The sequence below is a fragment of the Oryx dammah genome, unplaced genomic scaffold, assembly GCF_014754425.2.
Source record: "Oryx dammah isolate SB20612 unplaced genomic scaffold, SCBI_Odam_1.1 HiC_scaffold_11209, whole genome shotgun sequence".
Lineage (NCBI taxonomy): Eukaryota > Metazoa > Chordata > Mammalia > Artiodactyla > Bovidae > Oryx > Oryx dammah.
Window position 1 is genome coordinate 509,591 of NW_024080602.1, and position 15,687 is coordinate 525,277.

Sequence of the window (15,687 nt, forward strand, 5' to 3'; positions counted from 1 at the left end):
CACTGTGATATACTGACCCACTTTCACAAAGATAATATGTTAAAAAAAGATGCATATTATAACACTGCTTGTAATAACAAAAAAAGGCAAACTATCTAAATGACCATCAATAAGAGGCTGATTAAATAAATTGAGAGTGATCCATATAATGAAATTAAATGCAGCCATTAAAAAGAATGAGATGTACATCTAAGGCTGATATACATGTGATATAACTAACTGCCTTAGTTAAAATTCTGAGATAACTTCCACGCCAGTTGATAAACACCGCTGTTCTCAAAACACCTAAATGCCCCTCCTCACTGTCCCACTCTCAGCCCTGAGGTGCCCCGCAACACCTATTATTTTGGCAGTAAAAATACAACCCTTGACACAGCAGGGGCCTCATGATCCAATTTAGCATCTATTCTGACTATACCAGTGTCCATGCACGAAAAAAAAAATCTTTTTGAAACCTTATCTCATTCCATAATTATGCAACTAAAATTCTTAAGTGTATAATGAGATTAAATCAGCAGTCTTCTCCATAGCTGTTTCTTTTGCCTTCTTTTTTTTCTAATTATAAAATTTTTTTCCTCACCCCTAATACAGTAAGGAAATTTAATAATAATAAAGTGATGAAATTTAGAAAAGTATAAAACCAAAATTTGGCAAAAAATAAGAAACCATGTGAAATATTTCCTCCTAAGGACATATAGGTAAACTGGCGTATGAAAAGAACAATGCCTCCACTGTTGGACACTTATGTTTTTGTCTTGAGCTGCTATTAAAAAAATTCTGTGATGAGTATCCTTGTAATATTCGTTTGAGAGGGTTTTCAACAAAGTACTACAAACTGGGTAGTTTAAACAACAGAAATTCATTTTCTGATAGTTCTGAAGGATAAACGTCCAAGATCAACGTGTCAGCAGGGTTCACTTTTCTGAGGCCTCTCTCTTTGGCTTGGAGATGGCCATCTTCTCCCCATTTCCACATGGTTTTTCTTGTTTGGTGTAGGTGTCCTCAACTATTCTTACCAGGATTAGGATCCACCCATAAGACCTCATTCTACCTTAATTACTTTTTCAAATGCTGTGTCCCCTAATAAGGTCACATTCTCGGGTACTAGGAATTAGGACTTCCAACATATGAATGTGCAAGGTTGAGGGGAGGACATGATTCATTCAGCCCACAACACTTGTACATAGATCTTATGTATATTATTTTTTTTCAACTTTTTATTTTATGTAGTATAGCCAATTAACAATGTTGTGGTAGTTTCACGTGGACAGAAAGAGACTCAGCCATACATATTCTTCTTTAAACTTTTTATTTGTGCATATTCTTAGGTTTGATCCCTATATCCCTATCCATCACTTCTCTTTCTGAATCATGAACTGACAAAGTATCTGTCTCTTATTCAAATGGCAGTTACAGTAAATTTCATTTCCTGCATGATCCAGACAGGATGACTGTAAGAGTTCAGTGTGAAACTGGTATTGGTGAATATACATAATTTCCCTTAAGATTTCATCAGAACATTAAACATTCACTGCAGCACTTTTGACCTTCCCAACCAATTTAAAATATGGTAGCATAAAGCAACACTGCTACTTGTCTCTTTATTTGAACAGAAGATTCCTGAAACCTCTCATTTCATTTTACAGTCAAGTCACAAGAATAATAATAATGTAGCCATTCAGGAACCATGGGGCTCTCCTCTAAACTGAACAGCATTATTTTATAGTACTATGTAAATCATATTCCTTCATTCATGAGGAACATGGCAATTTCTATATATTCAGGTTATCAAATAATAATTCCTAGTGCTGGTTATCTAGCCCACATGGGCATAGTTGCATAGTTAGAAGGGTTTTCACTTCATATTACAATCCTTTAGTTATCTGCAGCCTTTGGGAAAAGGAAAATTTATTAACAGTAATGTGCAGTTACTACAATTTTGTTTCAATTGTTAATATGAAAAAGAAAGGCTTAAAGGGCATTGTGTATGATAGGCACTGGGACTATTGCTAAGGGCAGAAAGACAAGTAAAACTGAACTGCTGCTCTTAAGGTAATTACATTCTGATAGGAGAGATAGTATATAGATACAACATCTACACACATACATGCATGTATACTATATATATATATATGAGGTAAATGCAGGGGTATAAACACAATGCCCCAGTCTGTCTTTCAAAAAGCAATACAAAAACTATAAGAACAACAGGCAAATTACATAAAACCAATGCCCATAACAAAAAGAGAATGCTCAAGTATCAAATTACCTATAGAAGTAGGCAATACAGAAGGACACTTTGGAAAAAATCATGCACAAGAGAGAAATGGGGAACTAGTAAAGGACTAATCTACGGTCATTTCCAGAAAGAGAAGTTCCACATTAGGTGTGAAAGTATTGGAAACGTTCCAATAGCTCTTCCAGCACCACACAGAATGGGCTTTTAAAAGCACGTGATTTGCAGTCACAGTCTTCAAAAACACATTGCTCTTGAGATGGTAGAAAAGAAGGTAGAAGAGGGGTCTTTGGAAATTGGATGGTGAAGATGAAAATGGGCAAGGAGCAAAAGGGGAAAATGCAAGACAAAAGAGAACCCCCAAAATAAAGAATAGAATGAAGATATACAACCCTGTCTACCCAAAATTCACACACACACACACACACACACACACACACACACACCATACTTGGCTTGGCTACACTGACAGAAGAAGACACCCTTGACCTAAGAGTCTTGTAAATCACCCATACTCACAAAGGAACTTGGCAAAAATAGACTAAATATCTATAAAATATTTTAAGACTAGAAAATCAAACCCACTCAAGCTGAGGAAAATTCCCTTTCCCTTCAAAAACAAACGTGAAGAACAAGGAAATTGTAATACAACATTCCATACTAAATTAAATATCCTCAAATAAGCATATTAAAGTATAAAAAAACCCACCTTGAATATAAAATTCAAAAACTAAAAGCAAAAATGGACAATAAACTGGAAGAAACAAAAACAGGGTTGACTGAACTTGGGAAAGAAATGAAAGGAAAAGACAAAATCATTGCAGAATCAAAGTCACCAAGGGAGACCAGATCCAAATAAATTTTTACTAAGGGACATCTAACAAAGCCAGAAAAAACAACCAAGAGAATGAAGACGAGGCAAAGAAATGAAAAGGATCAGAAGTAAAGTGGTTGGAATAGAAAAGATCAAAGATGAAAACAATGTGCAATAGGAGAGTCTAAAGATAAGAACAACTGAACAGAACTAATACTTAAAACTATAACCCAAGGAAACTTTCTGGAAATAAAAGACCAAACTGTACATATTGAAATGGACCAACAGGAACTTGGGAAAACTGAATCAGGACAATCAATTTGATATGACAAAGGTCCATATAATCAAGCTGTGGCTTTGGAGAAGACTCTTGAGAGTGCTGGTGAAACTCCAGGAGATTATGAAGGATAGTGAACCCTGGCATGCTACAGTCCATGGGGTCTCAAAGAGTTAGACACAACTTGGCGACTGAACAACAACAATCCTAATAAAACTGTTAGACTTAACCTCTAAGCATAAAGATGACAGCTGAAATCAGACTGGTACTATTTGCCCTAAACATAACTTACAATGCAAAGTAGCAAAAGTGATCTATTAAAAAAAAAAAAAAACAACCTCATGGCAAAAATGAATAGAGCAAGAATTTCATTTTTTATGCCCCCCTTTTTTTAATAGGTCACACTTTTTCTACTTTGCATTGTAAGTTATGTTTAGGTGGGGCTTCCCTGGTACCTCAGGTGGTAAAGAATCCACCTGCAATGCAGGAGACCCCAGTTCGATTCCTGGGTTGGGAAGATCCCCTGGAGAAGGGATAGGCTACCCACTCCCGTACTTTTGGGCTTCCTTGGTGACTCAGACAGTAAAGAATCTGCCTGCAAATGCAGGAAACCTGGGTTCGATTTCTGGGTTGGGAAGATCCCCTGGAGGAGGGCATGGCAACCCACTCCATGAAGAATCCCCATGGACAGAGGAGCCTGGTGGGCTACAGTCCATGGGGTCACGAAGAGTCGGACATAACTGAGTGACTAAGCACAGAGCACAGTCCTTCAAGCATCAAGGTTAAGATTTCAGAATGTTCTAGATTTCAGAATGTTCTGTGCCCATGAACCCTTCCTGAGGAATATACTGGATGAGCTGCATCCACTAAGAGGCGACTGAGGAAACCTGACCAGGACTGATGGTGTATGTTCAATAATGAATTAGAGATCTAAGACTCTCCATGACTCTAAAATCGAGGCGTGAATCCAGGTGAAAGAACAACATGCTCTGTATGTGATACAATGGGTTTTATGTGCAGTAAAGCAGAAATAATGCAACTGAGAAAAATGAAAGGTGGGAGAAGAAGAAAGACAGTAAAACAAGTTCATGATTACTGAAGTTTTAATTGGGTTAGATAAGTTGATACTTAAGTAGCATCCCATATCACCAAGGAAAAGATAGGCTTTTCACATAAGTATCTCTGGGACAACTGGGTAGACGCTTGAAAAACTAAACTTCAAACCTCATGCTATTTCCCCCTCCAAAAAAATAATAACCTCCAAGTGGATCAGGGAGCTAAAAATACAAATACTAGAAATGCCACAGAAATACTAGGGGAAAAAAAGCACGTGTGAGTTCATCTAAACTACACATGTATCTGCTGATATGTTCAAAAAAAGCATGAAAGTAAACCAGAAATTTACAAGGTTATCTAAAAGAGCAGGTGAAAAGAGGATGGAAAGAAAGAGGGCTGAAAATGAGGTAGAAAGAATAGGAAAGTAATCTCTGAGTGATCCCTTTTTTTTCATAGTTGAGTTTGGGGACCATGTTACAGTTACACAACTGAAAAATTAGTACATCAGATTAGCAAGGCTGGGGGAGAACAACAAAAAGTGGATACAAACAAACAGATAAATCTTACTGCTTAAATGAATAACATAATCACACTGAAAGGGTAGAGGAAAACTAACCCAAACAACTTTAAACACAGTTTTCTGATTACATACTTTTAGGCTAAACACAAAAACACAGTACAAAAAAAAGGGAATTCCCTGGCAGTCCAGTGGTTAGGACTCAAAGCTTTCACTGCTGTGGGCCTGGGTTTGATCCCTGGTCAGGAAACTAAGATTCTGCAAGTCGTGCAGCACAGTGAAAAAAATAAGGGTTAGAAGTTTTATTCCTCCTACAGAAATGTGGGTTAGCAATTCTCAAACTACTTTCAATATATTCAAGGACTGAGCAAATAAGTAAATATATTATACATAATGGGGAGTCAATGTCAGAGAAAGCAATTGCAAATATGGAAAAGGATTGTGGTAGATGGCTAACATCAGTCCTGTGGAATTGAATTGTAATTCAAAGTTTCATTAATGAATTCATGAAGTTGTCAGTATAAAACTATAGTTTTAAATGTATACAGATAGACAAATAGATAAATGTATACAATACACACATACACATTTCCTGATTCTATCCATAGAGAAGGCCTAAAAGCAATGACAGCTCAGTAACCATGACCATATCTGACACTCAGATCTTGATTTCTAAATATTATTTTCCACTAAAAGGAATCAGAACCCCTGTAAAGATGAGCTTGGAACATCTAGTGTGCCAGAAAGTAAGAATGCTCAAAGAATGACGACACATCAAAAGGCAACAGGAGACAGCTTAACAAACCCAGGAAAATATGAGCATCAAAATACAGTTAATCCTTGAACAATGTGAGTTGAACTGTGTACTTATAAGCATATATTTTTTAGTAGTAAATACTATAGTACTACACAGTCTGTGGTTGATTGAACCTGAGGAGGCAGAGGAACCTCAGACACAGAGAGCTGACTATAAATTATCAGCAGATTAACCCCTGCATTGTTCAAGGGTCAACTATAAATAACAGTAGTAAAGGATTAAAACCTTCTCTTCCCCTGTATATTAAACTTTCTTTAAGGTAGTGACTAGCAGTTATAATTCCTGAGGGCTGAAAGCATGACTCCGTCTTGAAAATACCAGTGCAATTTAACAGTTTGTAACTTGAAAGGTCATGACTCCAAGGATCAATGCTATAGTGGCAAGACGAAAGAGGGTAAGTGAGGCATATATGCTTACCAAGATTACAGGGAAGTGAATTCAGACTTAGGCACAGGTACGTATATATAGGTTATCCTAAAGTATTCATATGTACTTGATAAATATGACTCTGAAACGTGATAGAAGAACCAGGCTGTGGAAGAAGCAAGAATCTCTGTTATCTAGGTCAGTCAGACAGATGGTACTGTGAGGTGAGGGAGATGGGGAGGATCACATTTGCACGCGTGCACGCACATACACACACAAACATGAAATGAGATGAAATGATCCAACATGAAGAGGCTAGTAACAGTGAGCCCTGACATTTGTGTGCGCTAAGATCTGAAAGTGGAAATAAGTGTATTTGGGTATCGCTTATGCCCCTGCTTCTCCTGATAACAGAACACTTCTTTTCTGCAGCAAACCCAATCCACAGTATTGTCCTAGAGGATAGAGAACATATGTCTCTATGAGCACTGAGTGTGACCTTGAGCATTCAGTGTGACCTATATGCCTGTGGTTGGAGTGATTAGTTCCAACTGGACATTTGACCTAAATAATAAAGAAGCACAATCAGAATCCTCTGTGACAGTGCTTCCCAGACTATAACGTACATTTGAATTACCCAGGGATCTTTTAAAAAGGAGGATTCTGATCTAATAGGTCTACAATTGCACTTGAGATTCTGGATATCTGATAAGATCCCAGTGATATGGATACTACTGATCCAGAGCCACAGTTTTGAACATCAGGGCTCTTCAAAAACTTTTTGTCATGTATGTGGAGAAAACTCTAATTTAAAACGAAACATTCACTTCAATGTTCATAGCAGCAATATTTACAATGTTCAAGACACAGAAGCAATGTAAATGCCCATTGACAGTGAATGGATAAAGAAAATATCTAAAAGAATATTACCCAGCCAAACAAAGAATGAAATAATGCCATAGTAGCCACATGGATGGATCCAGAGATCATTATACTAAGTAAAGTATGTCAGACAGAGAAAGACAAATACCATATGGTATCACTTATGACACAAATGAACGTTTTTTCAAACAAAAACAGATTCACAGAAATAGAAAACAAACTTATGGTTATCAAAGGGGAAGAGGGCAGGGGGAGGAATAAAGTAGGCGTTTGCGATTAGCAGATACAAACTACTGTACATAAAATAAACAAGGTCCTACTGTATGGCACAGGGGACCATATTCATCCCTGTGGCTGAATAGGGAATGGAAAAGAATACATATATACACATACATATACAAACATACACATACACATATGTGTATATATATTCTTTTTCATATTCTTTTCCATTATGGGTTATTACAGGATGAATAGGGGGAGATATACATATATATATGAGTCATTTTGTTGTACACCAAGAACTAACATAATATACTTCAATAAAACTAAAACTATACTTAAAAAAAAACAACCCTCAAAGAAAACATTTTGCCAGCATTCTCAGGGAAGAGGTGCCCCTTACACCAGAGCTTCTTAGCTGATAAAACTGTGAGACCAGGGCTGGGGCTTTTCTACAGGCAGCAGGGGCGGTTCGTTTTATGTTTATGCCACTCGTGTCTTTGGGTGTTCCCTGTCGTTAGACTGGAGCTTCGTTTTTCCCGGATAGGGAGGTCTCAGGTGGCTCAGTGGTAAAGAATCCACCTGGAGGGCAGGAGCTGCAGGAGACGCCAGTTCAATCCCCGAGCAGGGAAGATCACTGGGAGAAGGGAAGGGCTGCCCATCCCAGTACTGCTGCCGGGAGAAACCCATGGACGGAGGGGCCTGGTGGGCCACAGTCCACGGGGGCACAGGTCAGACGCGACCGAGCACACACGCACGCGTGCTGTCATTAGATGGCCCACTTTAGGAAAAAAGGCATATATACATCCTCTTGTCACGCCCCAAAATGCCTTATTTGATGTTTTATATAGAGAAATGCATAAACAGTGTTCTTCAGAAACCAACTGCAAAGAAATTGTAAAGTCTTTAAATGAAACAGATGGAGAAGATATTTTAATGAAATCATAGAGGATGAGAAAGAGGAGGGTCAGTTATTAGCTACCATGCTCTGGATATCCCTAAGGTGGTCCTCCATCCTAAACCCATGCAGCTATAAAAACACTCTTGGGAGGACTTCTCTGATGGTCCAGTGGTTAAAAATCCCCCTTGCAATGCAAGGGACATGGGTTCGATCCCTGGTGGGGGAACTAAGATCCCACATGCCATGGAGCAACTAAGCCTGAGGTCCACAACTACAGAGTCCATGTGCTGTGACAAAAGATCCTGTATGATGCAACGAAGATCCCATGGGCACAGCTAAGATTCGACACAGCCAAATAAATAAATAAATACTTGAAGAAAACACTCTCATAAGCCCTCAAGCAGGTTACTTTGGAGAATCACAAGCCAATATCCTAGAAGTGCAAAACTCCAAACTTCAAAGATAAGATCAAAGGAACTAGCCAAAAAATATTATTAATTTGGCTTACATTATTCAGTGCTTCTCAGGAGATTCCTAAACTAAGAACTATGATCTCTAACATGGAGTCTACAACTGACACTGTCAACTTCTTTTTAAACCATAAGAAGGAAGTCTTATCAACAAATAATTCCCAGAGACTATTTGATAGTTGTAAACTACTCATTAAGATATCTTGGAGTATATAATTAAGCCACTGCGATATCTTTTTAAGTGCCCAGGACAAACAAATCTAACTGGTTCACCTCCCTTCAAGACAGGAATCTAGAAATAACCTCCTTATTTATAGAGAATCACAACTCCCTTACTTGGATATCAGCAAGATTTTTTGAAGGGGAAGATGCCCTGTTATTTAACCAAGGCCTGATTGTAAGTTCAGTGCCTATCAAGTTCAGGCAATAGTCTTCCTTCCTGCTCAAGCTAAGTTTCACCACATCATAACAGTCATCTTTAATTCTAAAAACAAATATGGAGAAAACAAATAGTTCACCCATCTCTCTCTCTCTCACACACACACACACACACACACACACAATTCCAACAAGGTAAACTCTCACAGGGGGATGTGCATACATAAGAGGCCCAGCTTCTCTTATTTTTCTTTCAGGCCACCAGGTCTCCAGGATGGGAGTGTTTTCTTAAGCTTCATTGTTCCCACGGAGGGAGGTCTCTGTTTTCCAGTTCTTTGGCCAGTGAGTTGAAAATCTAATCCAGGAGAGATATACTAGGAAGCCTGATTGTAGATGCGTAACTAAACTGCATTCTACTATTTTGTACTCCATATATCCGACCACTGTATCTTTCAATTGATTCAAAACTTAGAGCAGAAGAGAAAGGGTGTGATTAACTATCACCCTTCAAACATCAAAAGTCAACAGCTTCTATGGAAACATACAATTCTTATAAATGTACTCCTAAATAATTTAACACACCTTTTAGATAACATGTATTTATCCATAGGAAACAGGAAAATGCATTTTTATTTTGAGAATGACACGATCCTGCACCCTCAGACATGGACTCAGGAATGACTCTATGTAGGCATATTTGGGTATATTAAAAGCATCCCAATAATTTACTCATACATTCATAATGTTCCCTTTTCACTTTAACCCATAACTAAACCTGTGTTCTGCTGTTATATCTTTCTCTAGCCAGAATTTTCTGGTTTAACTAGCTTTTTCCTCAATCTCTTCAATAAATATTAGAATACATTAAATCACAGTTTTTGAAGGAATTTCTATAGGGAGATTAAGTATGTAAAGACAGAGCATGGAGATTTCTGGACAAATAACATGATCCTGAAGTGGATTTTTACAATAGGTTTTTAGCTCATTTCTAAATGGTTTATTTTAAATATCAGGAAGGCTTTTGACAGCAACTGCACATCTACCAATTCAGGATTAGAGTTAAGTCCCTTGTTCTTAGATTCAAAAATACAGTATTGTTAATTTAAGGGAATTTGCATCTTCTATACACTAAACAGATCGCAAAGATGATATACAACATGGTAATTTGAAAATATGGTAGAAGGAACTAGCAGTTTTGGCTATGGGGTGATCAGACTCAATTTCTCAATGTAAACAACTATAAAACTGACAAAATATTTGAAGCAAGCATTGAACAACAGACAGGACAGATGTGGTTCTTAGAGAAGAGAAACACATGAAAGCCACTTTAATCTTGCTTTCTGCCTGGAGGCACTTCTCAGATCACAGAAAGGGAAGAGGAGTCAAAAAGAGGACAGAAGTCTCACTGCGTGGATCAAACAGAGGTCAGAGCTTGGGTCTGCTGGGGCTGCTGGAATTTGAGGCAGAGGGCTGGACAGTGGAGAATAAGGAGTTGTATAGGGAAGAAACTCCAGAAATCTGCCTAGAAGCCTTGGCTGAAATTAATATGCACCAACACAGTGTGGCTCCAAGAAACCTAGCAAATTATAACTACTGAGGGGCCAAAAGATGAAAAGTGTACCTACTGAGTATAGAGGGCTCGGAGACATTGGAGTTCCAACCAGACAGAGACCACGGGGAACGCCCAGGCTATACGGCTGAGGTCCCAGCAATGCTATGCCTCAGGTGCTGGTTGCTCTATATTGGGAAACAGTGCTCAGATGTTCATATTTCTGCATGGGCAAAGAAAACTGCCACCTGGGCTCAAAGTGATGGCACAGACAGAGACCTCTCAGGTGACACGGAATTTTATCTCACACAACTGTGTGTTTACATTCCAAAGGTCATTTGACCAAGAAGCCTTCCCCATCTCTGTCTGTCTGTCTCTTGTATGTGTGTGTGTGGGCATGAATCTGTCTGTCTGTCTCTCACTCCTTCTCTGGAGGGGAAGAGGTGAAGCTATACAAGCAGCTCCTACATAAGCTCCCAAACTAAAAATGTTGTATTCCACTCAAGAGCTAGAAACCCTCCGCCCTGTACATGTGGGAGACAACTGCCTTCATCACATTAACCTGTGAGGAAAAATGGAGCATTGGAAACCAGTGCAAAGATACTCTGTAGATAAATAATTGGTTTGCTTTTGATGGAGAAATCTTGTGTTTAGTGTCAAGGTAAAATAAATATAGATGCAAAGCTTATTACTTTACTTGTAGAAAAAGATTACTTTAGACCTGCCTGAAAAAAGCCTAAATATAAACCTGAACACAACCTGATTCTCCTGTACATTAGTTCAGTTCAGTTCAGTTCAGTCGCTCAGTCGCGTCCGACTCTTTGCGACCCTATGAATCGCAGCACGCCAGGCCTCCATGTCCATCACCAACTCCCAGAGTTCACTCAGATTCATGTCCATCGAGTCAGTGATGCCATCCAGCCATCTCATCCTCTGTCGTCCCCTTCTCCTCCTGCTCCCAATCCCTTCCAGCATCAGAGTCTTTCCCAATGATTCAACTCTTCTCATGAGGTGGCCAAAGTACTGGAGTTTTAGCTTCAGCATCATTTCGTCCAAAGAAATCCCAGGGCTAAACTCCTTCAGAATGGACTGGTTGGATCTCCTTGCAGTCCAAGGGACTCTCAACAGTTTTCTCTAACACCACAGTTCAAAAGCATCAATTCTTCGGCGCTCAGCCTTCTTCACAGTCCAACTCTCACATCCATACATGACTACTAGAAAAACCATAGCCTTGACCAGACGGACCTTAGTCGGCAAAGTAATGTTTCTGCTTTTCAATATGCTATCTAGGTTGGTCATAACTTTTCTTCCAAGGAGTAAGCGTCTTTTAATATCATGGCTGCAATCACCATCTGCAGTGATTTTGGAGCCCCCAAAAATAAAGTCTGACACTGTTTCCACTGTTTCCCCATCTATTTCCCATGAAGTGATGGGACCAGATGCCATGATCTTCGTTTTCTGAATGTTGAGCTTTAAGCCAGCTTTTTCACTCTCCTCTTTCACTTTCATCAGGAGGCTTTTTAGTTCCTCTTCACTTACTGCCATAAGGGTGGTGTCATCTGCATATCTGAGGTTATTGATATTTCTCCCAGCAATCTTGGTTCCAGCTTGTGCTTCTTCCAGCCCAGTGTTTCTTATGATGTACTCTGCATATAAGTTAAATAAGCAGGGTGACAATATACAGCCTTGATGTACTCCTTTTCCTATTTGGAACCAGTCTGTTGTTCCATGTCCAGTTCTAACTGTTGCTTCCTGACCTGCATATAGATTTCTCAAGAGGCAGGTCAGGTGGTGGTCTGGTATTCCCATCTCTTTCAGAATTTTCCACAGTTTATTTATTTTTTAGGTAACATTTTATTTAGGAATCAGTAACACTCAGACATAACATTTATCATCATTCTATTCAAATTTTATATATGAAATCCCTATCTCCATTTATGTCTGCTCCATCATCCACTGTGACCAAGGAATACCTGTCTATTTCTGAATAGTTATGAGATCTAACACAATTGGCAACCATTCCACTCACTATATGCTTTTATATTTAGCTTTCTAATTTCTAAATATATGAATTTTAAAAGTATGAGTAAAATAAAGGCTAAGTTATCTACATTTAATATAAATAGAAAATAAACCCTGTTAAGGATGGTGACTTCTTTTTTTTTTAATTTATTTTTTATTTTACTTTACAATTCTGTATTGGTTTTGCCATACATTGACATGAATCCACCACGGGTGTACATGCGTTCCCAAACATGAACCCCCCTCCCACCCTCCTCCCCACAACATCTCTCTGGGTTATCCCCGCGTACCAGCCCCAAGCATGCCATATCCTGCATCAGTCATAGACTGGCAATTCGATTCTTACATGATATTACACATGTTTCATTGCCATTCTCCCAAATCATCTCACCCTCTCCCTCTCCATTGAGTCCAAAAGTCTGCTATACACATCTGTGTCTTTTTTGCTGTCCTGCATACAGGGTCATCATTGCCATCTTTCTAAATTCCATATATATGTGTTAGTATACTGTATTGGTGTTTTTCTTTCTGGCTTACTTCACTCTGTATAATCGGCTCCAGTTTCATCCATCTCATCAGAACTGATTCAAATGTATTCTTTTTAACAGCTGAGTAATACTCCATTTGGCACAAAGACAGAAATATAGATCAATGGAACAAAACAGAAAGCCCAGAGATAAATCCACACACATATGGACACCTTATCTTTGACAAAGGAGGGAAGAATATACAATGGAGTAAAGACAATCTCTTTAACAAGTGGTGCTGGGAAAACTGGTCAACCACTTGTAAAAGAATGAAACTAGATCATTTTCCACAGTTTATTGTGATCCACACAGTCAAAGGCTTTGGCATAGGCAATAAAGCAGAAATAGATGTTTTTCTGGAACTCTCTTGCTTTTTCCATGATCCAACAGATGTTGGCAATTTGATCTCCAGTTCCTCTGCCTTTTCTAAAACCAGCTTGAACATCAGGAAGTTCACAGTTCACATATTGCTGAAGTCTGGCTTGGAGAATTTAGAGCATTACTCTACTAGCGTGTGAGATGAGTGCAATTGTGTGGTAGTTTGAGCATTCTTTGGCATTGCCTTTCTTTGGGATTGGAATGAAAACTGACCTTTTCCAGTCCTGTGGCCACTGCTGAGTTTTCCAAATTTCCTGGCATATAGAGTGCAGCACTTTCACAGCATCATCTTTCAGGGTTTGAAATAGCTCAACTGGAATTCCATCACCTCCACTAGCTTTGTTCGTAGTGATGCTTTGTAAGGCCCACTTGACTTCACATTCCAGGATGTCTGGCTCTAGGTGAGTGATCACACCATCATGATTATCTTGGTCATGATGTTTTTTGTACAGTTCTTCTGTGTATTCTTGCCACCTCTTATTAATATCTTCTGCTTCTGTTAGGTCCATACCATTTCTGTCCTTTATCGAGCCCATCTTTGCATGAAATGTTCCCTTGGTGTCTCTAATTTTCTTGAAGAGATCTTTAGCCTTTCCCATTCTGTTGTTTTCCTCTATTTCTTTGCATTGATCACTGAGGAAGGCTTTCTTATCTCTTCTTGCTATTCTTTGGAACTCTGCATTCAGATGCTTATATCTTTCCTTTTCTCCTTTGCTTTTCGCTTCTCTTCTTTTCACAGCTATTTGTAAGGCCTCCCCAGACAGCCATTTTGCTTTTTTGCATTTCTTTTCCACAGGAATGGTCTTGATCCCTGTCTCCTGTACAATGTCATGAACCTCTGTCCATAGTTCATCAGGCACTCTATCAGATCTAGTCCCTTAAATCTATTTCTCACTTTCACTGTATAATCATAAGGGATTTGACTGAGGTCATACCTAAATGGTCTAGTGGTTTTCCCTACTTTCTTCAATTTAAGTCTGAATTTGGCAATAAGGAGTTCATGATCTGAGCCACAGTCAGCTCCTGGTCTTGTTTTTGTTGACTATATAGAGCTTCTCCATCTTTGGCTGCAAAGAATATAATCAATCTGATTTTGGTGTTGACCATCTGGTGATGTCCATGTGTAGAGTCTTTCTTATGTTGTTGGAAGAGGGTGTTTGCTATGACCAGTGCATTTTCTTGGCAAAACTCTATTAGTCTTTGCCCTGCTTCGTTCCGCATTCCAAGGCCAAATTTGCCTGTTACTCCAGGTGTTTCTTGAATTCCTACTTTTGCATTCCAGTCCCCTATAATGAAAAGCACATCTTTTTTGGGTGTTCACTCTAAAAGGTATTGTAGGTTTTCATAGAACGGTTCAACTTCAGCTTCTTCAGCCTTACTGGTTGGGGCATAGACTTGGATTACTGTGATATTGAATGGTTTGCCTTGGAAATGAACAGAGATCATTCTATCATTTTTTTAGATTGCATCCAAGTACTGCATTTCAGACTCTTTTGTTGACCATGATGGCTACTCCATTTCTTTTAAGGGATTCCTTCCCGCAGTAGGAGATATAATGGTCATCTGAGTTAAATTCACCCATTCCAGTCCATTTTAGTTCTCTGATTCCTAGAATGTCGACGTTCACTCTTGCCATCTCCTGTTTGACCACTTCCAATTTGCCTTGATTCATGTACGTTAACTACCTTTAAAACAAAGTTCAACAACTTTCAAATTAAGACAACAAAACACAGATTCTCAACAATGTAATATTCACAATGCCAGGAATGTAATAAAAAATTGCCAGACATGAGAAAGCAAAAAAAAAACTCAATATATGTATCAAAAAGGAAAAACAAGTCACTATAAAAGCCTCAGAGATGACACAGCTGTTGGAATATTGGAATTAGTAGACAAGGACTTTAAAATGACTATTACACATATATTTATAAATAAGAGGCCTATCTTATCTTTGTGTTACATAATTCAGAAACTGCCTGAAACAGTCTTAGTTTTTCTTCAAAACAACACTGAATCTACTCAAATATTCAAAAAGTAACTGCTAAAATCTTAAGTCAGTGAGGAAAGCTTTTAGTCCAGAAGATATGTTACAGTTGTTTCTAATAATCCAATCCTACCATAAAATAATTTTAATTTGGCTTCCTTGTTTTAGTAATTTTTATTATTTTATATCCCAGGGGACAGCCATGGTGAAGTAGCTGCAAACTGCGTCCTTAGACAATCTAACAAGATGACATGCTGAAAAGGGCTATTAAAAATTATCTATGAACATTGA

At 38.5% G+C, this 15,687-nt stretch overlaps 1 protein-coding gene across 5 annotated transcripts in view; it reads right to left on the reverse strand.

Annotated features, from left to right (window-relative positions):
- LOC120860913 (leucine-rich repeat-containing protein 49-like) overlaps positions 1-15,687 on the reverse strand; it is a 157,049-nt gene that overhangs the window by 78,345 nt on the left and 63,017 nt on the right. The gene's annotated exons all lie outside the window — the stretch shown is intronic.